The sequence below is a fragment of the Sapajus apella genome, unplaced genomic scaffold (assembly GCF_009761245.1).
Source record: "Sapajus apella isolate SASKATOON/1434 unplaced genomic scaffold, GSC_monkey_1.0 scaffold468, whole genome shotgun sequence".
NCBI classification, from domain to species: Eukaryota; Metazoa; Chordata; class Mammalia; order Primates; family Cebidae; genus Sapajus; species Sapajus apella.
The window spans coordinates 27,337-28,215 of record NW_022437404.1 but is presented as its reverse complement, the minus strand read 5'-3'; the positions used below and the strand labels follow the sequence as shown (position 1 = coordinate 28,215).

Genomic DNA, 879 nt, shown 5'->3' with positions numbered 1-879 from the left:
GGAAGGAAGGAAGGAAGGAAGGAAGGGAGGGAGGGAGGGAGGGAGGGAGGGAGGGAGGGAGGGAGGGAGGGAGGAAGGAAGGAAGGAAGGAAGGAAGGAAGGAAGGAAGGAAGGAAGGAAGGAGTTTATTATTATGGCTGAGAGCTGCGCGATGATTTGTCTAAATAACCCAGCTCATCTAACAAAGAGAGGCTCTCCTTTATAGGCTTACACTCCAGATACTACACATGAAAGAATCTTAGGTTTACAGCCTTAGAAATTACAGGTGAAAAGGTTTGGGGTTTATAGCTCTAGTCTTGGGTTTACCGTTTTAGAAATCACATATGCAAGGGTTTTGGGTTTACAGCTCTAGGAACCACACGTGAAAGGTTTATGGTCTCTGGATGGAGGAGTGGGGTGGGGGTTTGATCTTGTTTAAGTAAAAACAGTGTCTTCCAGAGACATTCCCCAATACCAAGCCTGCTATTTACAGGAAGGTGATTGAGGAGGCACCAGTCAACCAGCCTTTTCTTCTATTGAAATGCAGTGTGGAAGTCAAGGGGAAGGTAATCCCAGATGTCTGGGTCTCCATCCTCAAAATGACTGTGAAACTAACTTTAATTGAAGTTTTAACACACTGTTACTATTTAATTATAATGCTAATACTTTTCTAGTAGTAACATATTCTTTTATATATAATAATTGTGACACAACTCACTTCACTTTCCCCTTTGTTGACCTTTTTTATGACATTCACCAAAAAGTGAAAATGTATGTTTCTGATTAATTTTTAATTTATACTTTTTGATTTGTAATGCTTTTGAATTATTTTGACCTCTTTATTGGCCAGTTATAATTTCTGCTCTAAGAATTCTCTATTGTATTTGGTAGGTAATGAAC

At 39.6% G+C, this 879-nt stretch overlaps 1 protein-coding gene across 1 annotated transcript in view; it reads left to right on the top strand.

Moving 5' to 3' along the window:
- The window catches only part of LOC116545978 (HLA class II histocompatibility antigen, DR beta 3 chain-like), a 26,440-nt gene that overhangs the window by 18,719 nt on the left and 6,842 nt on the right, over positions 1–879 (top strand).